Here is a 23,354-nt window from a genome sequence, read left to right on the forward strand (position 1 = left end):
CCCTTTATCCCTCATAATAAGCCTATGGATAGGCGCTACTTTCTCATTTTATAGAGGATGGAAGTAACGCACAGAAAAGGTAACAGCCACTCAAGGCACTGAAGGTAGATCAGGAATGTGACACAACTCCACAGACCCCCAGCGTGGTGGGAAAGCATTGTGGTTGTTGTTATTATTACCTGTGGTGCCTGAGGTGGAACACAGAGCCTCCACACTGTGCCATTTGCTATTCGCCTGCCTCTTTCTCTTTTCATTTTGACTTAGGGTCCTGCTAAATTGGCCAGGCTGGACTCAAACTCAGGATCTTACTGCCTCGGCCTCCTGAAGAGCTGGGAGGGCAGGTGTGCATCGCTACGCCTGGCTGAGAAGTCCTATTCTTAACTGCAGTACCCATGGTTCTCAAACTTGAATCTCCAGCACACAGCCCAAAACTACAAGGTTAAATTATGTTCTAGGCACCTCAAGGTGTCATGGAGGCCTCTTAAGGAGCCCGTACTGTCAAAGCCATCTTTACAATATTGCAAGATACACTTTTCTTCTCCACTGTCCTGAGGGTTAGGGACAGGGTCAGGGCTATCTGATGTCACAAGAGATGGAAGCAAAGGCAGAGACAGTGCCCACTGTGGTCCTTCGAGCCAGACACTGAAGGTGTGGCTAAGATAAGGCTGATCTTATTTTTGTCTCAGCTAAGCAGCTACTTTTCCTTAAAATGTTACAACCATGCAATGTGCTTATCCCTGTTTTTAACTGGTGAGGTAGGTGTTTCACTAGTGTTTCAATGTGAACATCAAGCATGGCAGGTTTGGGCAGATCGGAACCAGGACAGCCAGAGATTTAGGAGCACTGACTTACAATATGCAGGGTTCATCCCAAGCCCCTCAGGCTGGACAGTTGCTAGGTACTCACGCCACACCACCCCCAATACCAGTGTCCCCGGCACTTGTGGAATGGATTCTCCTGGGAAGTTGCCGGGGCGGTTCTTCCCACCAGTGTGGAACTATTCCTGTGCCAGGGGGTACAGTGTGCTGGGTTTCCACCTATAAAAGGTAGAAAAGCGCCCCAGCACCCGAGACTCAGGAAGCCAGCACAGCAGGTGGGAGCAAGCGCTCTGCATGACCGAGTTGCAGGCCCCCGAAGGCTCCCCTTAGTGTGCCATGGCCCGCACCCTCACTCCCTGCATCCATCCCACAGGAGCTGAGTAAGTGCCAGGTGGCAGCTGATGGTGCCACTTTCTGAGCTACTTCATCTTCAGGCAAACCAGCTTGAGCCGCATCTCTTTGCAGTCCAGCATGGGCCTTCGGTCCCCTCTTGGCCCAATGGCAGCTAAATTCTTTGCAGAACTGGAATCTCTTCAAACCTGAAAGTTCTGCCAAAGTCCACAAGGACTCCAAATTCCAAATGGACTGAGGTGAACTGTAGCCTCCAATATGGCTGCTCTCGGAACTAGGGTGCGTTTTACTCCCAGTCAACGCACTGGCACCCAAGGTGTGCTAGGCCTGAGAACAGGCTCTGCTTCCTGTCAGGAACAAGTCACTCTGTGCCCACTGCTGTCCCTTCGCCGGGGCCTCACCTTTCCAGCTCCTCTTCCTCCTTGACCGGACACACTGGGGCTGCGGAAAACAGATCCACTTACCAGTCACAGGACCTCACTGCTGCTCTGAGATCTCTGGCCTTTTCACTGACCCCACGGTCTGCAGGGATCAGGTTCCAACTCCCCAATCTCCTTTCCTCATTTCTTTCCACAACAAAGCACAGCTGGGAACCAGTGGCCAGAAACCCTCAGGACATCCCCAGGGGCCCTTCCTGGGGAACTCCTCTCCAGGATGTAGTTCCAATGCAAATACAGGGAAATGCCAAGGGCAGGGCTGGTGAGATGGCTCAGTGGTCTAACGCACCTACTTAGAACAAGCTTAGCAAAGCACAGGGACCACGGTTCAATCCCCAGCACCACATGCCAGCCAGCCCCGCCCCCTGGTGAGCAGGCCACACACACACACACACACACACACACACACACACACATAAATAAATAAATAAAAAAGCTGATACAATAAAAAAAAAACACTTTAAAAAAAATGCCAAGGGCAACCCAGGGCAGCAGACACTGACACGGATGTGCGGCATATGAAGATACGCAATACCTGGGAGGGGTGGTCACAGAGAGCTGCTGGATGGAACAGTACACACACGCAGAGGAGGACCACTCAGGGCTATTCCAGGGCAGCCCCAGTGGCCCTCTCTGCCCGCAGCGCTGAGATCCTGAAGGGAGGCAGCTGGTTCCTATCCTTGTGTCAGAAGGCTTCAGAGGAGTGAGAGGGAGTACAGATGTCAGTGAGGGCACAGTGCCAATTCCTTTCCATTCTTCCAACCAAAAAAGCAAAGCTACTTCCCGTCTCAAAAAGCTTTCCATCCTTCTCTTTTTCTCAGGGACTTAGGATAGTTTTAGGGTCTGTGACAAAGTGTTAACATGAAAATTATTGGCCAGCAGGGGGGCCCAGCTCCCCCCAGTAGCCTCTTGGATGTGACCGACATCGTGCAGACTCCAGGCTGGCTGGCTGTGCTTCCTCCACTCTCTTCTCCTCTTTGCCAGGTCTCTGTCTTCAGTGGCGGTTTGGGCCTGGTATGTTTGCTTAATTTAATGGAAGGCACACAGATGTATAAACCACAGGCATCCTGGGCAGCTCAGTGATGAAGCTATGAATAATATAGAAGGGGCCAGGGCCAAAGCTAGGTGACGCTGAGCCTACAGAAATGCCATCTTCTCATTCTCAGGTCTCCAAGCACAGAGGCAAAGTTGGGCACCCTGGTGGGGCCTGTGCCGCTGAAGGTGAGAGATGCGCTCCTCAGGGTCTTGCCCTGCCCCCGCCACCCAACTTACTGCCCAGCACATTTATCCATGTGGCTGCCAGGCCAGCTGCGGGTGGCTGAGACAGACAGACAGACAAATTGTGTCTGCCTTTTGTGGCCTCTTGATGTTGGAGATGCAAGATAGAGCTGGCCTAGGTGAGCGCCTGGTGCATCCTGAGAAGAAGAACATGTCAGGGCCGCCCTGACAGACAGGACAGTGTGCATCATATGGGCTGCCCTGGACACGGGATGCGAGCAAACTTGTGCTGTGGAACTCCGGGACAGGCAGGGGGAGAAGTCCTGGATGAGGATGAGATGGCAGAAATGGAAAGAATCCCAGCAGGTGACAATAAATGTAGGCAGAGTAGAGAGTAGCATAAGCGAATCTTACACACCATGTCCTCTGGATGTCATTTGCCAGGGGCACTATCACATCCACAGCCACAGCCACGCACAGCCACCTATCCCATATGGAATAGTGGCTGTGGTAGCCTGCCACATCCAGTAGTGTTCTGAGCAACTTTAAGGAACGAGCTTAATTCACTGTGCGAGGCAAGTACTGTTGTTCACTGTTGTCTCCATTTTGCAGATAAACAAACTGAGACCAAAGGAAGGCATTGACCACAGGTGGGCAGGCCCAGGCGCAGACATGTGATTTGAACTTGAACTATGCTAAATGCTGTTCTGAAGATTAGTCTGTGATCAGACAGAGGGAGGAAAGAAGTCAAAGGAGCAAGATGACATGGGGGCCTTGGAGGAGGTGAGGCCCTGGTAAAGCTTGTCCCTTCTGCTGCAGATCTTGGACTGTGACCCTGGGCCATGAGGGCTGTAGATGTGCAAAGGATGCAGGACAGGAACAGAAGGTCTTTGGAGAAAAAGTTATCTGCAAATGCCCAAGTGCTTATCAGCTGGGCATGAGTGGAAAACTAATTAGTCTCTAAGGCAGGACTCGAAACTTCTGAGGACTTGGCTCCAGGATGCACACAGGACATTCCCATGCTTCTGGTGGCCCTCTCTTCCTATGATGTCTGGGCTGGCCGTGCCAGTCAGCTGGAGAGTCTGCCCTTGCTTGAGAGACTATCTGTGCCACAGCAGACAGCACCCGAGCTGCCAGGGATGGAGGCTCTCCTCTTGGCTTCACGGTTCACCCATGACCCCTGCAGTGCCTCCCAGGGTAAGTAATCATCCTAACTGTGCCCATCAGGTACCTGGCAATCACCCTGGGTCATCAGGTCACCTAGGAAATCCTGGGCCATAGCGTCAGCATCTCCTTTCATACAGATAAAGAAACTGAGTTTCAGGGAAGCTATCTGCCCAACCCAAACCTGCAGAGCAGGAGGGAAACAGGCACAGTGGCTCAAGAGGCTGCTGGAGCCCTCGGCCTATTCTCCCGAATCCTTGATAGCTTGTAGATCTGTCTCCCCTAGCAGCAGGGATGAGATCCCATTTTATTAGGGGGACAACTCTTATAGGTGAAGTTTGTGCAGCCTGTGAGCATCAGTCAAGAAGAACCAAGACTCCTGGCCTCCTCCCCTCCAGCCCAAACAAAGCTGTACCCTTATGAGCTAGGAGGGCAACTCCTGCCATCCTGGCTGGCCTGGCCTTGGGTATCAGGGGATTGGCTCTTTTAGGGGAGGGTAACAATGAGCAAGTGGCCTGTGAAGCCCTCGGCTGACAGCTCAGAGGAGCCCACACTTTGAAGTCAAGAAGGCCTGGGGTCCATGGATCTGTTCTGCAGATAGGCCAACAGATGCAGGAGGGGTGGGATGTTATAGCTCCTGGGAATTATATCTGGTGTGACATGGAGGGAGCAAATAGAGGCTGACAGCACCTGCCAGGTTGGACCCCAAGCTCCATAAGCACAGGAACATCTCTGTGGCTCACTGCGGCATGCACAGGACAGAGATAGAACAGGGACCCAGCAGCAAAGCCAGTAAGTGGACTCAAGGGTGAAGGAGCCTACAGTACCTGGCCAGGAGACAGGCAGAGGCCAGAGGTAGCTCAGCTGAGGCCCACTCTCATCATGCTTGCTCTGTGGGTGCACAGTAGGGCGTCCCACCTTGCACCTGAAAACCAAAGCATCTCTTCATCTTGCTAAAACTTCTCTGTACAGATCAAATATGAAGTGTTGCACTCCAGGAGCTAGCACTTTACTGGTCACTCTCCTAACTCTGACCTTTCAAGCTGTTTCCTGCTTGCTGGAAACTGGTGAAGGAGGATTAGGTGGCAAGGATGGTGGAGAGGTAGCACAGCAGGGTCACAGGCTCTGGAGATAGCAAGGTACATTCACAGCCCAGCTCCTCCATGTACTAGCTGTGTGCTCGTAGGTGAGTTCCATATCCACCTTGTGCCTCGGTTCTGTCCTCCCTGTAACAAGGAAATGGCAGCCGCAAGCAAGCAGGGCGGCTGGGGTGGAATCTCCCAAGGTGTGCAAAGCCGTTAGCCGTGAGTGCCCAACAGCTGACTCCATGTCAATACTTGCCAACTCAACCCAGCACTCAGCTCAGATCTCCAGAGTCCCCTGCTAGAGCCCAGGAAGTGGACCCCTCAGGTCACTCGGGCACCAGAGGAACGAAGGATCGAGAGCCCATTGATCCATTTCGGCTGCCCTGCTGCTGCAAGAGCCAGAGACTTTTGATCATGGGGGCAAACACTCCACACTGCTCTCCTGAAACTGTGAGGTCCTCTGGACCTTGTGGTGAGGTGCCAAAACACAGAGTGCCTTTGAGAATCCTGGCAGCATGAAGAGAAACAAAGGCCTTCAGCCTACTGACCCAAGAGCAAGGGCCCGGGGCACTCATAGTGTGGGCCCACGGCAGCACTGGTATCCTCACACCTCTCCAGCCAAGTGGATGCCGGCCTCTCAGCAGCTTTCTCCGTATCCTGTACAGAAAGCAGCTGTCCTACAGCATGCAAACCCAGATAGGCCCTTCCACGCCCAGGATGCACAAGCTCCAGCCCCTCAGCTGCACGCTGGCATTCTATTTTATTTTATTTTATTTGGTATTCAACAGTGGTTTTTGACATTTTATTTCAATTCATAACTTTCTATTATTTTGCCCCAAAGAGGGTCTCCCTTTGCATAAGTTTCAAGACCCGGGAAACCAGAGCTCCACCTGTGCATGCACCAGTCCATCTATCTGTCCCACTGACATGCAGCATTTTAAGGACAGAGTACGTGTCTTCCTGTTCTACATCCAGCACTCAGGGAAGAGTCTGGGACACAGGGGCACCACGCAGTGCTTGTCGGATGACTACGTGAGCAAATAAGGAAATGCGTGAAGGAAGGGAGCCACAGCCAACCCAAGCTCTCTCCTCCTTTCCCTCTCTCTGCGTGCGTGCGTGCGTGGTTCCTGTGGATTCGCCTCGCAGGCTGACCCCCTCCCAGCAGTCTTTCCACCACCAGCCCCCCAGCTCCCCTCTTCCTGGGACACACCCTCTGTTCCTGCTTTTGTGGATTCTGAAGGTTATCGCAGGGAAACTCCACCAGCCCTTCCCTGCCAGCTGTCTAGCAGACAACTGCCGGCATGTTTGCTTATCTCCTTGGAGGACCTGGGCTTGAGTTTGTCTTTGGGCTTGCTGATAACCCTGCTCCACCCAACAGGAATGCCTGAGTGCTGATAAGGGCGAGGGGAGTCACTTATGTGACTGTGCTACTCTTCCAGGAGAGGAAACAGGCCTGGCCACAGCCCCCGCAGCAAGGTAAAACGCCCAGCCAGCCCTTGCCATCACCAGCCTCCCCTCGCCTGTTCTCTGCTGTCAGCCTCACGCCGAGGCTTAGCCTCCCTCCCTGCTGTCCCCACTCTGCCACTCATGTGACTGGTTTCTCCTCCAGCCCCCACTCCCGGCTGAGACGTGATCCTGAGCAGCACCCAGGAGAGGGAAGACGCTCAGAAGCACTTGTGGGCCTGTGATCTGAGCCAGCATTTACTAGGCACGCATGCTGCGTGTCCTCTGCCGGATGGACCAGGGCCCGCTGGTCCACTGGGGGCTGCAGCACAGAGGTATGGGAGTGGAGACCTTGGCACTCCTGGAGCTCTGCCAGGAAAACCCCAGTCAGGGGGAAGAGAGGCTCACCTGGCAGCGAGGCCTTACTCCGCACCCACCACAAGTCCCTGGAATCCAGGGCTTCGCCATCCCCCCAACAATACTCACTTCCACATGCAGCTCCACGCACGCACACCCACAGACCTCTGTGTATCACCCACCCAGCAGAACAGCATCGAGTGATCCAGACCACACAGGTTCCAGGAGAGCAAAGGATCTAGAATCGATCGATCCATTTCAGCTGGCCTGCTGCTGCAAGGGCCAGAGACCTTCGATCATGGGGGCAAACACTCCTCACTCCTCTAGTTTCTCTCTTGAAACTCTTAAACCTGTGCCCCATACTTTGGATCTTGTGGTGAGATGCCAACAGCCAGGTGGGCGCTCCCTGTGAACTGCTTCTCTGATTAGCCAGGTAACTTGGCCTGAGTTTATTAGCTCTTCAAGGGCTTGGCTGCTTCACTGTACTTGGACTCCTGGGTTGATGGCAGTAGTAGCAGCAAATACTGGTGCCTGATCCAGTTCAATAAAGGCGGCGATTGGGGTGCCATTGAGCTGTGAGGGGAGTGACTGCTCAGCATCGAGACACACCCGGTTCCCAGAGAGTTCTAGCAACATCATGAGAATGCGTGGTGGTCTTAATATATAAATAGACCAATTAAAAATCATCCAGAGATTACATGAATGCACAGGGGAACATGCATGTGATGTAAATAAGTCTATGGATGTGGTTGTGTGTTTACATGTGTTTGTTACACACACACACACACACACACACACACACACACAGGGCCCAGATCTGTCTGATCAGTGGGTATAGAACCAATGCTACCCCAGCACAATGGACAAACTGAGACCAAGAGATCAGTCTCTAAATTCTATCCTCCCCTGAAAGGAAGCAAAGCTCTTTGACAAAATGCTGATCCCACTGAAAATCTTCGTCCTTTTCGGACCTAAATGTACAGAATATGAAGTAACTGCATCTCTTATTAGCTGCCTCTCTTCCTTGTTCTTGTTCCTTCCCAAGTAACCCAAGCACAAGGGAGCTCTGCTTCTAAACACCTACCCTGGGAGCTTGTGCCTAGACCCAGCGGCCTTCTAGTCTCTTCTGTCCGAGCCGGGCGGCATCTATAGATACTATTTCAGAGACCAGCTTGTGTGATTCATCACTTTTTCTGGCTGGAAACCAACTGCAAGCTCTGGTTTTGCCTGTCTTGTCCCTCCAAGATGGTGGACCAGGGCTAGGTCCAAGGCCAATGCACCTGTCTCTTGTGTAAAACTGACTTTTCTCAGCCTCCTTCTGGGATGTGCTGAGATCCCAAGCATGGGTACATTGTTCAATAGGCTCTTTCAAAGTATGCCCAGGACTAGGACTACGACTCCAGCTCTCTGGCTCTGCCCCCCATCATTCTGGGGCTCACAGAGCCCTTCTCTTGAGCACATCTTTCCCCCCTTGTTTCTGTCTCTCTTGCTCATGTAGGAAGCACTGTGGCAACCGGTCCTCTCCCATGACATAGGCATGCATTCAACACTTGGGCTGCCTAGGACCATAGAAAGACCCAAGCTTGTGTTTCTCTGTCTGTTTTAATTTGTAAAACCAAGAAACCAGCTGGGCATGGTGGTGCATGCCTACAATCCCAGGACTTGAGAGGCTGAGGCAGGAGTATCATTGTGAGTTCAAGACCAGCCTGAGCTACAAAGTGAGCTCAAGGCCAGCCTAAACTGCATAGCGAGACCCGTCTCAAAAAGACAAAAAGAAAAAGAAACCCCAAGGTCTATGCAGTTCCATTTCTACATGAATTCATGTGTGGAGGCCATGATCCCCAAATAAATTATAAAAGTAATTCTACTTTTAAACATAAAGATAGGAGTTGTGGTCATAGCTCAATGGCCATAAAAAAAGTGAAAAAGATTTTCACCAATAGTCCTGCCAAAATGAACAAGTTGTATACACACACACACACACACACACACACGCACACATACACACACATTCACACCAACCTTCTTTCTTCCAAAGTGATTGCAGTCATCCCCAAATGAGTTAGGGACAGGCACGGTGCAGGTGATCACGTTCCCAACCCAGTGCTCCCTAATGGGGGAGACACCCCCGGCCCTCTCTGCCCATACAGTAGGCACTGGCCCCATGTAGCTACTGAGCACCTGCAATATGTCTAAGTGTGATTTAAAATTAATTCTACATAATTTTAATGTAGTGGCTCCAGGAGGACAGCTGGGCTCTAGACCACAGGGCACCTGCTCCAGGCTGTGCAGCCCGAGGGTCTCTGTCACAAGGTCTCTGCTGTTGCCACAAGTTGAAGTCACTGTCAGATAGGCCCTCAGAGGAGGCTGTGTCAGTCAGCTTTCCCCACATAATAAATAGCCCAAACCTCAATGTGTGAAGACAGCACACAGCCATGACTGGCTACTGTGGACGCTGATCTACTCTGGTCTGGGAGGCTTGGCTGCACTCACGTGCTTCACTTGCAAATCCAGGCCAGGCCAGGTGTGACCCATGGGCCATGGTTTAACGCTTGGTCTGGCCTTCTACAGGGTAGCTGGCACCTGTCCTAGAAGGCTGCTCCTGCTTTAAGTGTTTGCTTATCAGTTTTCAAGAGGACTTGACAGGCACTCCAGCCAGGACCAAGAGAGGCTGCTGAGACTCCATCAGGGCTCTCCTTTCTCTGTGAGGGACAGCTTTCCCCAAGAAGCGCTGTCAGAGCAGGCAAGATCACAAAGGGACCAAGAAATAGCACTGTGTCCCACTCCCCTGTGACCTAGCCCAAGGAAGGATCTGGAGAAGATGGTGCATCTCACAGCACTCACCTCAGAGGGTGGGGAGAGAGGCTGTCCATCCCTGGTCATGTGTGAAAGCGTCCCTTTGCTTAGCAAAGTGCTTGGAGTTGCCGATTGCCTGTCACTGGCATTTCCGGCTGAGGGAAGTGAAGTCTGAAAATGGAAAGAGAGAAGACAGCGCAAGTCAGTGGTGACATTTACTGCATCAATTGCCTTTTCAAATAACCCAGTGGGGCCTCCACCGGGGCAGGCTTCTGCCACAGGGACAGGGGCCTAGGAGCTCACTGCTCCCGCCCTTGGGGGTCAAAGCCTGGTGCAGAAGGGACAAAGTACAGATGCATCTGGTCAGGGACAGGGGGTGAAGGTATTCAGGATAACAGAAGAAGATGGAAGGGGAGTGTGAAGAGCAGGGGAGATCTTTAGCCACTACGTGAGTGAGGTTCAAGTCGAGGCCATTTGGCAATGACAAAAGGCTGGGGAAAGCGTTTGCAAGGACCGAGAAAATCGGGTAAGATGTAGAAGTGACAGTGTGAGCCTGGCCAGGAGTGAGCAGGCCAAAGCCACACAGGAAGGGGCCCCAGAAGATTTCAGCTGACAAGAGGAAGCCAGCTGAGCCCTGTGGCGCCCAGGTGCCCAGGTGACCTGCGCACCTGTGGCACAGCTGGGTGTTTTCTCGTCTCACACCCTACCCATGCCAAGGAGACTCTCACCAGTGATTCCCTTATGACAGATGAGCAGTGAGGCCTGGACAGCTTCTGGGAGTGCCCATGCCCTGCTGGCAAAGGTGGGCAGTAGCAGAGGATAGTGCCATTGCGTCTGCATCCAGAGCCACCGTGGTGCCGTGATGGGCCGATTCGCTTAGGCTACCTATACACGTAGCCCTCTGCTCAGCGGATCTGCCTCCCATCCAACATGAGATGGATACACGTAGCCCTCTGCTCAGCGGATCTGCCTCCCAGCCAACATGAGATGGGTCTATCTCACTATGCCTAGAATCTGATCTTGCAATGGTCTTCCTTTGGCCAGTGGCTCAAGAGCAAGTGTGCTCAAGTAAGGGTTTGCACGGTGCTTACGCAGGGGTTCTGGAGTGAACTCAGTGGCAGAACATTTACTTAGCATTTGTAGGGTCTGGGCTTGATCCCCAGCATTCCTCTAAATATGTTTAGGAATCAAGTGCCACTTTCTTGCCACAGAGAATCATTCTGCAGCTACAGTAAGAGGCCTGGGCCAGCACCACAGAGCACAGGAAACAGCATGGAGAGAAGCTTGGAGTATCCTGCCAGGCCCTCAGATTTGTGCGTCGGGCCAGGACAGGTAATCAGACCACAGCCACGTTGCACAGATCAGAAGAAATGCCCATCCACCTACAGGGTCCGGAGAAATCATGAATGGTTGCTATTTAGAGCCCTGAGGCTGGGGGTTCTGCAGAGAAAGCTAATGCCAGGACCACCAAGGTAGCTGTGCACCATGGCCAATGTCCATGTAACACAACAAACATGCATGTCAGAACGAGGTCAGCTTGTGCTGATGACTGGCAAGCATAGGACTAGGCGCCAGGGGAAGTGCTGGAGATTCCAGAGCTATTTTGGGTGTAGGGTCACGGGAGCTAATGACCAACCAAAGACTCTAGATTTATCTAAGGCTGTTTCTGGGAACTATACTGCATGATGTTGACTATAAACAGAGTCTATTTGGAGCTGGTTGACTGGGCAGGATGTTTACATGAACGAGAGAAGTGGCCAGAGAGAAAGTGAGGGCTCTGCTTCTCAGAATGGAAAGCCACAAGAATAACTTGTGTGCTTTCTAGCCTCTTGTTCTTTCAAGAGAGAAGCAGAGGGAATAACAGCTTTCTGACTCACCCACCACCACCTACTCTAAGCCAGTCCTGTCTGAACAGTAGCCGGAGGGATCCTTGCTACCTGTGACCAGACCTTTTCCTCCATCCACCAGCTCGCACTCCCCTTTCCTCTATGCTTTGTTCTCACCCTTTGGTCCTGGTCATAAACAGCCCTTGCTGCAAGTGCCCCTAAAGATCCCTGTCTAAGCTGGACACTGCCCCTGCAAGGTCCTGAACAGCTTGGGCTTCTGTGGACCTCCTACCCTTTGCCTGTTAACTCCAAGAGCTAGGGAGGTGTTGGTTCCCTGCCACTGTGTCATCCCTACCAGCCACACAGTGCTTGGCATGTGGTAGAAAGTCTGTTACTACCTCTTGTATGACACAGTGTGCAAAGCAAGTCAGGAATTACATTCTCAGAATGTTTTCTCTGACTCACACGCTTCCAAACTCCACATTGGTTTAGATCCAGGATCTGAGGATGCCCACAGCTCCCTGGGATTGTCTCCATGCAGGTGTTCATTAACATGTTCTTTTTCTTTTTTCAGTACCAGAGATTGAACCCAAGGCCTTTGCATTAGGTTATATTCCCAGACCTTTTTTAGTTTGAGACAGGATCTCACCAAGTTACTAAGTTGCCCAGGCTGGACTCAGACTTGGCATTTTCCTGCCTTGGCCTCCCAGAATGCTCGGATTAAAGGCATGCACCACCACACCTGCTTGATCCTTTCTTTCATTTAATACAACCTTATGCGGCACCTTGTGTGTCACCCACCTCAGCACCCCCGTGTGCTGTGCTCACAGGGCTTAGCCTCTTAGGGGGAAGCAAGAGCTGCTGTTGACTGTCACTGCCTATTTGCTACTGCCTTGGTAGAGGAGGCACTCATAATGACAGTTGAATGACAATAAATGAATGGATGGATGGATGGATGGATGGATGGATGGATGGATGAAAGAATGAATGAATGAAGAGCTGGATGCCTGAGTGCCAGATGCAATATGTCTGGCTTATAATTTAGAAAAAGCCTACTCCTGAGCTTAGGCCTTAAGGCTGTTGTATCTAAAACCTGCATGTGTACACACCTCTTTAGGGTTATTCACTGTAACTCTCCTACTTTAAAGAACATAAGAAGAAAAGGTGAGTCGTTGGTTAATGTGGAGCCTGCTTGCTCCTAATGCAGGCGTGGCTCTCCCCTCCTCAGCCTGGCACAGGCCATTGTCGATTAAAGCCCACAACTCTCCTTGGAGTCATGTGAAATTCAGAGGAAATGCTTTCACTGGCCTTGAGCTGGATTTTTTGAAAAATGGACAATTGCTCCCGATCTCAATTTCCAAGTGGTCAGTGACCAGGGACCTTTTAAACAGCAGATGCACACACCTAGAGTGTAGTTCACTTCCACAATCTCTGTTTCTCAGCTTCCCTAGCACAGCCTCTGGGTGCTACACACAGAGAGGGCAATGAGCCCACTGTCTTCTCTCTGCTGGTCTCAGAAATCTTCTAATTAGCTGCTTTTACTTCCTTTGCCTTTTATTTTCTAACATGGGTCTTGGAAACCTTTTCAGAAATGCCAGGTCACAGCGCAGTTCCTGAGGGATCCTACTGCTGTGCCTCTTTCTATATTAATTGCCACTTCCCTAGCCCTTCCGAGACTGTTTCCAGTTAAAAAACAAAAAACAACAACAACAACAACAAAAAAAACCCTAAATTCTTTGTATTGAAACATCTCTGGGGGTTGGCCACATAGTTCAGTGGATTAAAGTACCTGCAAGCAGGTGCAGGGGCCAGGGATTCAATCCCCAGGCCTGCTGTGCCGGCCCCACCTCCAGGGTATGCTGAGATGGCAATTGAGACTGGGCATGGTGGCGCACACCTGTAATCCCAGCTCTTGGGAGGCTGTAAACAGGCAGATCACTACTAGTAGTGAGACCCTGAACACCCTGCAGACCCTTATCTAAAATTAAAAAAAAAGAAAGAAAGAAAGAAAAAAGAAAAGAAACATCTCTGGCTTGTGTTCAGATACAAGTCAGACAAATCAGGCACAGCCTCCATCTTCCAGGAGGCCCAGGACAGTTCCTCTGATCTAAGAGCAAAAATCTAGAACAATCAAGTCTCATAGCGGTGGCTTCTCCAAGTCCCACGAGAGATCCCCTTGTGCTCCAGCTGGAGGGCAACACAGGTGAGCTGTGGATGGAGGCTTTAGAGTCCGTGTTGAGTTCTTCCCACCGCTGAGCCGACCTGGTCTCGCCCTGCGTCCGCGCACCCAGGTCCCCCATTTCTGTCCATCAAGAGGTGACCTAGGACCTCAGCAGGGAACTGCCAGACTGAAACCACGGCGTCTTGAAGCAAGAAAAATGCCTACCAACTCTGCCTGGAGCACACACTAAGATAAATTCCAGCCAGACAACTCACAGTTCTGTTCTCACCTTTCCCAAGCTGGATACATAAATCCTTCCTTCTTTGGCCCTCTTAATACATCTACCACTCACAGCCCGCTCTTGCCATCTGATGTTTCTTTCTACTGCACAATATAATATAATAAATCTCATCGGTGATTTTACTCTTCAACGGCACTCTTCCTTGGAGTAGGTCTGGGGACTGGAAATAAAATTCAACATCACTCTGGAAGGAGCAGAGTGATTCTGCTCAATATACGGTAGCTTTTCCCTTCAAGCAGAAAATGATTAAATAATTGTTATCACAGAGTTTGGCTGAATACTATCACCACAAATGTTAGTTACAAATGCACCTTTTCTCCAAAACTTATGGACATAGCATGTCCTAACACAGTGTCGCGTAACATCTGCGTGTGAAGAGGGGCCTGGTCCCGTCACGCTGTGTGACTTTATAGGAACAGACTTTTTCTGAGACTTAGTCATCGCTAAGGTGCACTTGAACATCCAGGAATGTGTGGTAAAAAGAATTAGCACAAAAGCAATAGGAAATCACTTTGATATTAATAAAATAAAACTAGTAGCAGGACTAGCAGATGAGATTTTTAAGTGATACTGTCACTATGCTAAAGTAACTTTTTTGTGTGTTAATGAAAAGCTCCGTAAATCCTCACAATAATTCTTTTTTTTTTCTTTTGGTGCTGGGAATCAAACTCAGGACCCTCTGTTTACCACGCTGGTGCTTGTGAAACTGAATTATATCCCAAGTCTCACAGTGACCCTTGGATGTGCACTTTTATCATTGAAAGATGAGTATATGGAAGTGTAGGATAATATAACTTGCTCAAGATCATAGGACTAGCAAATATTGGAGCCTGAAATATAAACTAATTCCCAACTAAACTCAACTGTTAAGTGCAGAACTGATCTAACTTGCTTCACGTGAGCACTTGCTGAAGCCTGGCCTAGACGGGGCTAAGCATTGTGCTTTGCCCTGGCAGAGTGGGCAGTACCCTCTTCGAATCCCTTCTGGAGAATCCCTAACTCTTGGGCGAGGAACACAGGCTCAGACTCAAGGAACCACAACAGTTTGCAGCGCGTGGAGAGCTGTGAGTGCGCAGGTGGCTGGTTTCCTAACCAGAAGTCTTGTCCAAAGCACGCTGCTTGCAGAGGAGGAGGTCACACTGACGTTGTCTGGCCAGGTCAGGTTGCAAAGTGGACAGCAGCAGCAGGAAGAGGAAGCAGGGGCAGCTAGAGAAGCCGGGTGAGGGGTGGTGAGGCAGTGTAGAAACGTCTTTGTAAGTGTCCGAAGCTTGTCTGCTGAAACAGCTCTGTGTCCGCGTTGGGCTTAAGGGTGGAAATTCTGGGGATGGAAATCGGAGAGGATAGGGCCAGTGCTGAGACCCAGGACGCCGAGAAGAGAGCCGAGTGACCCTCCCCTGGGTGTGGTTACGGCCACTGTGAGAGGCCCAGCGGTTGGCAGCAGCTGGTTTGCATCAGCAGGTGAGCATAGCTCCAGGAAGAAACACATTTGCCTGTTGGGCTGGTAAAGCTGTTCTCCAACGTGCAGCTTCTCTCTCTGAAAGGGGCTCTATACACTGCAGTCATGATGAAGCGGATTTCTGAATCTGAGGACTGAAATGTCCAGGTCTGGCTGCTTTGCTGGGGGAAGGATTACCCTGGTCAAAGGCCACGAGGAGTGCAGTGTGGATAAGGAGGTGCATAACCCTACTAAATGTACCCTGCTCATCCTTTCAATCTTCCTAGCAGCCCTCGAAGGGTGGGTTTAGCTCTGCTTCACAGGGCTACACAGAAAGCCACACAGAAACTGGCAGCAGTGAGCGTCCAAGCCAGGGCTATCCTGAACACAGTCTCCCAGCTTCTGCACAGCACGCCGAGTTCAGTTCAGAGTCAGTGCCACAGACCATGACCTGGCAGTGTACCCCATCCAATCCCCAGGCCACGGGCCCAGCCTGTGTAAGGAGCACTTGTTGCTTGGCCCACCCTGTCATATAGGCTCTCAGCAGCTTAAGGCAGTGGGCAGCCAAGCAGCTAGGCAGTGCGGCAGTGAGCGCGCCTGCAGGACTGAAAGAACAATGTCCGCTCTGCCTTCAGCACCTGGGAGGGATCCCTTAGACGCCCTTTTTGCTGAATCAGCCTTGCTTGTGCATCTCCCTGAGTCTCACCTGTAAAGTGGATCTGAGGGCAGTGATGCTCATGAAGAGCCATACAGATAAATAAAGCAATGACTAGGCAGATGACTGCGCCGTTGGGTCACAGGCAACCTATCTGACCACTCAGCACTGAGGTCTCCTCCGTTGTTGGAGATGATAGAAATCCCTGGCCTTACGGGGTTTCGAGGGTGACTGGACCATTTACAGGAGCTCAGAATGGGTTGGGATGCTGATGAAGAAAAAGCAGCAGTGTTCCCTCTCTGCTGTCTTCAGTTCAGGGCACCTGTTAAAGCCTGGAGCATGGAAAGACAAGCTCTGAGTAGGACCATCTTGTGCCTCCCTGGGGGCCCAGAATTGGGGTCCCACGCAAGGGTGCAGAAGCATCAGTGATCATGGTGGCAGGGGTGTCAGGAGACAGCAGACAAGGCCCAAGGGGACCTCCCTTGACTGTAAGCTGTGACCACACTGTGGGTCTGAGAACTCACTCTGCTCTGCACAAGCAAAGAGATGTTGATTTGTATCTATCACTGCAAGAACACAGGCTGTTTGGGCTCCTTTAGGACTGTGCCAAGCTCTCTTCGCTCCAAGCCTATGGGTGGGAAGGGGCCAGCTTGGCTGGTGGGCTCCCAGGGCCCCATTGACCCTGCAGGTGTCACTGCTTTCTTCTGAGCCCCCACCTGAGATCTGACTTCTCTTCACTTTTCTTTCCCTGCCTTTTTTCTCTCTCTTATCCCCAATGTGCAGAAGCCACCTGCTGCAGTTCCCACAGCCAAAAAGCAGGGGCCAGGGGCTCCAGAGGCAGCTCTCTCTCTGGGGACATAGTCCCCTGGGGCCCAGCTGTGATGAGCGCTGAAGGCCCTTCAGAGTACTCAAGGTACAGGCCGAACACACTTCTCCTTGGCCCGGTGCTGCTCTGGCCTGGCACCACCCTTGTAGGACCCAGAGCAGCTGAGAGGTGGACATGCTTGTTTCTTGGGCAAGCCAACCCAAGTGACCAGGCACTGCTGTGTGATTTTGAATGTGCTGTCGTGGATGGGGACAAAGAAGGAAGGAAAAAAGAAAAGAAAGAGGGAAGAAAACTTCTACTCGGTGTCAAAACTTTGGGCCAACAGACAAGCGTGTCTCTGGGGAAGGTGACCCTTCCTAGGCCCTCACTAACTGTCCTATTAATGGCCCACTGAAAGGCTGTCCTGAGCATTTGTCTGGAGCAGGGCTGGGATACCTCATTTTTCTGGCCTCTTACCTGATTCCCAGGAGTGAGATGAAGGGAAGTAGAGGGAGGGACCGGGCAGAGGTGCTGCAAAGCCAACCAGGAGCCCGGTTGCCTTGGGTCCCTAATGATAGACAATAAAAGGGAGGAGGGAGAAGGCATGTGACAGTCCCCCACCCAGACCTGGGCACCTTGAGGTGGCTTCAGAGGCCACAGGCTTTAGTCATCGCAATTGTAAAGGTACTCTTGGTCAAGAAGCCTCAAAGCCTCATTTGAGGTTAAATGTCCAAGGTGTGGCACTCCCAAGTAGACATCTGCAGGGAAAGGACACATGGGATGCCAAGACTACAGCAGCCAAACTGACAGGGCCTGCACAGAGGGGAGAGAGGGCAGAGGAGAGGAGGCAGGGGACAGGGGACGGCACTATGGGGATCTCGCAGCAGTGGGCAGCCCCCGGGCACGGAAGGATGCAGGAGGCAGGGCAGAGAGCTGTGGGGCTGTGAAGGGTCCAGGAGCTGCCAGTGGGGCATCTGGTCGGTTCAAGCATGTTACTGGGACAGGCAGGGGGATGCAGTGAGGCCTTTCAGTAACAGCAAGTTACAGAGGGCGCACATTTAGATCATGGAAACCAAGAATTGTAAGATCTCAGTGTCGACAGAGGCCTGAGCTGCAATCTTGCTCCGCCTACTCCCAGGCATCACTTACCCACGGGGTCAAGCACTGATTCACTGATGCATCGAATGCCACACTGACTCTGCCACACCCCAGCTTTGTGACCTTGAACGAGTGGCTTCATTTCTCTGTTCCTCTCCTCCACTTTCTCATCCATAGAAGAGGGATTGTAACACCGCTTAGGAGAAGGAGCTGATATTGGATCAGTGTTGCTACAAATGTGCTCTTGGTAACCTACCACCACGCACCTTCCCCATTCCTCTGTGGAACCCTTTTATGTGGCCTCCTTGGACTGGCTTCCTGACTGAAACTCTATGTGGTCCTCACACACTTGCTTCAAAACTCTCTGTGACGGGGAACTCTCTACCACACAAAGTGATTGTGCGTTAGGAATCTCTCCTATCCCAGAGTCTCTCACCAGGTGGGCTTCCAGGAAGAGGCAGAAGTGGGGCTCTCTGGAGCTCCCCCAGTTTAAGGCTGGGAATGCTGTTGGCCTCAAGCCCTTAATACACTAAAATTTTGTGGTTCTTGGTCTCACGGTATCAAAACATTCAACCTCTGTACCCTGCCATCATTAGATGGTCCCTTGTCCCAATTAGTGGTTAACATTCAAGACACATTCCTTAGGCTATCTGAGGGCCTTACACTCTCTTACATGTAAAACTGGCTCCTCCAGGGCTGGGCCATTGCTTTTCCTAGTTTGGATATTTGGCATTGTACAGAGATCAGTTTCATTGATAAAATCCTGCCACTCACAGCTTACTGCTGCTCAGCTTAGCTTGCTCCGTGTCACAGGTAGGCAGAAAAGTAGCAGCAGGCTCAACGATGGAACTGATTCTTCAGCCCCTATAAGAGGCATGTTTTCCACCTGACGCTCTACTAGTCGGGTGGCAGGGGGTACCACCTCACTCCCTGCCTAATCTCCCCCTTTCACTTAAATTTCTGCTTCTGTCAAAAGACCACCTTTTACAATTTAAGATTATGCCTTAGAAGCAACAGGTCACACCCCCACAAAGACATTCCTGTCCTTGGCAGCTAATAGGTTTCCTAAGCACTGTGGTCAGACCCTCCCCCAGGTGGTAGGATTAACAGTGTTTCCAGCAGCAAAAACAATGAACCTTCCTCTCCATTGTGAAGTGCTATTAAAAGAGAATTTTCCAGGGCTGCAACAACTTTTACTATTCTGCTTACTGGAAGCCAATCACCCCCAGGAGGAGCCTATTGAGGCATTAGGTAAGTTTGCAGGCCTGATTACCATGTTACTCCACCTGCTCCAAAGCCACCTGCTGGCTTACAGCGCCTCCCCTGTAGGCTTCACCGCAGGGCTCTCGGAATTCAATGTATGCTAACAAGGCAAATGAGGGGCAGTGCAATCAGTGAAGCTGGGACTGAAGTGGAGACCTCAAAATCAAGCACGATATAAGGGGCTAAGCTAGCCCACAGAACTGGCCTGAAATGTGAATCAGTGAGCAGATTTCCTTCAAGCTGGTGAGAGTCAGCTTTCTGTACCTGTGATAAAGCATCTAAGATAAACCAGCTTCAAGAAAGAAAGATGTACCTGGTCCTTGGTCCGAGAAGTTTCAGCCCATGACTGGCCCAATCACTGGAGGTTTGTGGGGGCACATCTTGGTGGTGAGGGCTGCTTACCTCATGGCAGTCAGGAAGGAAGCAGAGGCAGAGGCAGCGATCCCAATGTCCCAGCCCCTTCAAAGGCACACCCTCCTTCCACCACGCCCTGTGTCCCTAAGTTTCTACCACCTCCCTATGGCACAGTTGCCTGGGGACTTAACCTTAACATACAAGCTTTTGGGGAATAGATCAGATCCACAGAGTCCAGCCTTTGGGACAATGAGGTTGCTAGGCTAAGACTTGGGAAGCAGTAAATGGGGAGAAAATGGAAATTTCCCTCCAAATGGTGTATTAAATAATCTTGATTGGGGCCACAGAGGACATAGGTGGCTGTGGACTGGCTTGGCCCTCCAGTCCAGTGGCAAGGACTTCATAGTGAATGTCTTATTTACTTTTGTTGCTGGGACAAGTACCCAACACCCAAATTGAAGCAAGGAAAGGTTTATTTAGCTCAGTTACTGGAGGCTTCAGTCCATACTCAGCTGGCTCCAAGACAGAGCAGCACATGGCAGAGAGCAGCCTTTCATGGCAGTGGCAAAAAGCAAGAGCACAAGGGAGGGGTAGCAGCAGCTCAAACAGCTAGCATCTCTTCCGACCTTACACTGTAATGCAAATTACCTGCCCCAGGGCGGGTGCAGCATCCACACCCACAATAAACAATCACGAACTCGAGGAGCCGCCCCATGACTGCATGAGGCTTTGGGGGATCACCTAGACACAAACCATAACAGTGAACTTCTCCAAGAAGCTGGACTGCACCCCTGGCCTCCCCACAATGTCAACCGAGGAGCCCTCCGTGCATCACACAGAGTGCTGGGCAGTTCTGGGCTTTGGGCAGTAATGGGCCCTTCAGAGTATTAGCTCTTCCTCTTCCTAGGTATGTGACCTCAGTTCACTGACTGACTTTCTTTATTTATTTAGTACAGGGTCTTGCTGTGCAGCTCAGACTCCTACTGGTCCTCCTGTCTCTGCCTCCGCAGCGCTGGGATTATAGGCATGCGCCACCACTCCTGGTTTAACTTCTCTGAACCTGAGTGTCCACATTGGTAAGATAAGATCAGAAAAGAAGTATTAACACAGACTTTTGAGGGCTGCTGTAGAGGCAGGGATACGAGGGCAAAGGGTGAGAAACTCTTTGGAGCAAAGTGGAACGTGCCACCTGGCCTGGCCAAGGTGAGGTGCGTGAAAGGCTCCGGGTCTGGCTCCGGCCTCCAGACCTACTTCACAGGGCCTGTCTATGCTGTCACCCAGGCTCGTTGTTGTGTCTCTGTAAATGGTTTTCACCCTTCTCAGACTCAGCCCAGCAATGCAGGTGTGTGGGGTCTGGTGGAAACAGCAAGGTGTTAGGGTGCTGGGGTGTAGAACATCTGGGTTAGAGACCAAGTCTGCCTTTGCCTGCCGCCCCCCCCTCCCCCCTCCCGCTCTGAGCAACACCCAGGAAGCATCCTTCCTCCTTTACTGTGAGGTTGGGGGGAGGCCAGAGTCTGACTGGTTACTGAAGATTGGGTGTACTCCTCCCCCCCAAGAGCAGCCACTACTTAAATGCCAAAAATTGCCGGCCCACAGACTACCTGGGGCCCACTGGAGCTGTATGGCTTTACTAAGTTATTTCTCTTCTAAAACTCTTGCTTCGTCTGTGAAACAGAGAGAACCTCTGTTCATCCCAGCCCAGCAGAGCTGAGTGGAGGGCCAGTGCGTCTGGCTGCAGAGCTGATGCCTGGGCCCACCGAGGTCCTTGTTCCCGGGGCATGAGGGTCTCAGACCCCTGGGGGCTCTGTCCTGCATTGGGGCCTGGGCACATGAAACACAGAGAGGGGCCTTGGGCCTTGAAGCCCTTCATTTCTTATCCAACAAATTCAGGAGACTTCTTTAGGGTGCTCATTTAGTCTTCTAAGGATTTAAAGGACCAGGTTTGTTTTGTTTTGTTTTGTTTTGTTTTGTTTTGTTTTGTTTTCGTATTTCTTTTCTTTCCACTGAACCTTTTCTTTCTGTGAGGGTAAATGCCCAATTAGATGGATTTCCGTCTTTCATGTGGAGTCATTCTCAGCTTGTTGAGCATGAAATAAGATTTTGGAGTCTTTCCATCTTTGTAGTTAGAGAAATAGCTGGGTTTGTTTTGGTTGTGTTTTTCTGGAGAGCTCTCTGCTAAGTAAATATGCAAAGAAAAAAATTTTAGTTACTCTGGCCTATTAGTTCACTGTGGACTCAGATGGATTTGTGTTTTGTTTTGAATGTAGCCAAATTCATTACAGTGTATCCATCTGAGGTTGGAATTTTTTTTTAAATCTATCTAGTGAAATTCTGAGAAAGTAGTCTCTTTGAATACCAGACTTTTCAAAAGTCATTTGCAAATGCCTTTTGATTTCTGCCAAAAAATTTGGAACTAATGTTCTTTTGATTCTGATTTTCTGAGTTATTCTGATTTCTAATCTTATGCGCTCTTCAAGGTTGTAGGTTCATTAGTATTAGATAAGAGTTATGCATCTTAGAAGAGAAATCATACACACAAATTATATCTATAGAGAGACAGAGAGAAACGATCCAAAACTCCTCAGACTAATTGGAACAAAGAAATTCTTAACAAACAAATATTCCCATAGTATTATTTGAATATTGAATAGACTCATAATAAATAGTTCTCATAGAGCACAGCCCATTTCCACCACTGCCTGTTCTAATTTTGACCTTCTCAGAAATAAAAATCAGCTTGCTGCACATGCACATCAGGATGGATGCTAAATTCCTCATTGAATACACTTGTGTACCTTTCACATCAACTGTACAAAGCACTTTCTGAAAACTGAGGCCTAGAAGTCATTCATTCAATCACTAAGGTGGTCCCGATAAGGTGCAGACAGCGTCCCACGCAAAGCTTCACAGTGCGGCTCTTTGGTTTTGCATCCAGGCTCTGCTGAGGACGACTTCGGGGCTGGCTGATGCAGTGTGGGTGCAGTCTGTGCTTCCCTTGCTCCCCAGCAGAGCAGCAAAGAGGACCGGGGCCTTGCAGCCACACAGCCCAGCAGGAGGCCACGGGGCTGTCCACCCAACTCCCTGGCCCCCAAGCTGCCACACGATCTGTGTCATAGGGATCCCAGCCACAGTGCCGTGGGCCATAAGGGGACTCAACCGGGGGCCTCACCAGAGGCCGTGGCACACTATTTGGATTTTCAGGCTCAAAACAGAGCTAATAAACCTCTTTTCGGTACAAATTACCTAGCCGTGAGCATTTTAAAAATTTTCGTATTAATACACATTTGCAGTACAGAATGATTCCATTCACAGAAAACTGGCCACTAAAGTTGCTGTTAATATTTCACACTGGATGTGCCTATTCCATTAGGTGCTCTCTGGCCTGGGATGGGTTAAACTCTCCCAGCTGGGTGGCCTTGGGTGAGAGTCTTACCTTAGGTTTCCAGGCTTGTTACCTGCTTACTGGGATGACCGAGGACCTGCCCTTGCTCAACAATGGTGCATAGCTGCTGTGACAGCAGGTACGTGCCCGGTCTCTTCCTTCACCCAGGCCTGCTCCTGACCTGCCCTCTCTGGGCCCGCCCTCAGGAGACTCAACGGGGGCTCAGCTCCTGGAGGCTGGGGACTGTCCAGCCCTTGTGGAGGTTCCCAAGTATCCTCCAAAAGCCCCTCCTTCTACGCTGCACACATGTTCCCACAGATCAGAGACTGCTGAGTTGTTTAAAACACGGATACTGCTGAACACACGCTACCCTCTTAGTAAGAAGCACGTGCTGCTAAAATTATC

The 23,354-nt window shown here is 50.9% G+C and overlaps 1 protein-coding gene across 3 annotated transcripts in view; it reads right to left on the reverse strand.

The window, feature by feature from the left end:
- The window catches only part of St3gal1 (ST3 beta-galactoside alpha-2,3-sialyltransferase 1), a 71,336-nt gene that overhangs the window by 41,527 nt on the left and 6,455 nt on the right, over window positions 1-23,354 (reverse strand). For all 3 annotated transcript variants that reach the window (XM_023702595.1, XM_023702598.1, XM_023702597.1), the window contains exon 2: window positions 9,718-9,840. The gene's annotated coding sequence lies outside the window, so the exon portion shown is untranslated. The remainder of the gene's footprint in view (window positions 1-9,717; window positions 9,841-23,354) is intronic.

This window comes from Octodon degus, unplaced genomic scaffold, assembly GCF_000260255.1.
Source record: "Octodon degus isolate 3935 unplaced genomic scaffold, OctDeg1.0 scaffold00154, whole genome shotgun sequence".
Lineage (NCBI taxonomy): Eukaryota > Metazoa > Chordata > Mammalia > Rodentia > Octodontidae > Octodon > Octodon degus.